Genomic DNA, 1,032 nt, shown 5'->3' with positions numbered 1-1,032 from the left:
TCTTCCTAGTCTCATCAGTGGAGACAAAAAGGAAAACATATGTTTTATTAACTGAATTTATTATTTAATAATTCATTTTCACGTTGTAAATCACAACATAATAATGTTCACTTCTTTCCATAAATATTGCTTTCTTTCCTAAAAGACACATGCATTTAAAATTTTATAAATGGGATGGTTGAGTAACCCAGAAATGTTAGTGTTTGCAAATTTGAATAGTTAAAAAAAAAAAAAACTTGACCCGTAGTTGCCATCACTGTTGTTTCAAATGACTGTCTTTTTCTTTCATTTCACCGTATTGGGTGAAAACAAAAGGGAATGTAGAATGTATAAATAATTCTGTGAAGAATTCCTATCTCTGTCTTACATTTCCATTATATTGTTACTATCTTAGTTTAGTTATATTTGAAACAAAGTTGAAAGGAATAAGTTTTTCAATTAAAGATAAAATTGTATCTCTTATAAACAGGGCTCCCTTCTTCATATTTCCCTATTATCACTGATTTAGGTTTGGAGAGGCAATGCATGTGCTTCTGTAAATAATTTCCACCCTGTGATATAATTGGAAGCAACTACAGTGTTCAACTACTGAGAGCATAATAGGAAGTAGTGACCTATCTGTTAACTTCGTACAGAAACCTACTCCACTGTCTTCCAAAGAACAAACCTCCAACTGTTAATGCAGGCGAGCTCTCTTGAAGAAACAAATATTATTTATTGGAAGGACCAACTGATAAATTATTTCCTAAACCCTTGTATATTTGCAGGTAACTCTATGAGCAGAAGCATGATGATTTGAGTAACTTTGACAATTAAAGATACATAAAAATAGAATTTTGAAGCATGAAGACTTATTCTTTCCATTTCATATTTTAATAGAAATCTATCTCGTGGTCAGACATTCAAAACAAACTAACAAAAACCTCAAGCTACTTCTGAATTCTTTGTCTTGCTGTTTTTAAAAACCCAGTAATTAGCATAAAATGCATTTGCGATTCATCTACACTGTTGAGTGTCTGAACAGCTCGTTTC

Source organism: Macaca nemestrina, chromosome 13, assembly GCF_043159975.1.
Source record: "Macaca nemestrina isolate mMacNem1 chromosome 13, mMacNem.hap1, whole genome shotgun sequence".
In the NCBI taxonomy this organism is placed as follows: Eukaryota; Metazoa; Chordata; class Mammalia; order Primates; family Cercopithecidae; genus Macaca; species Macaca nemestrina.
This window is presented reverse-complemented; position numbering follows the sequence as displayed.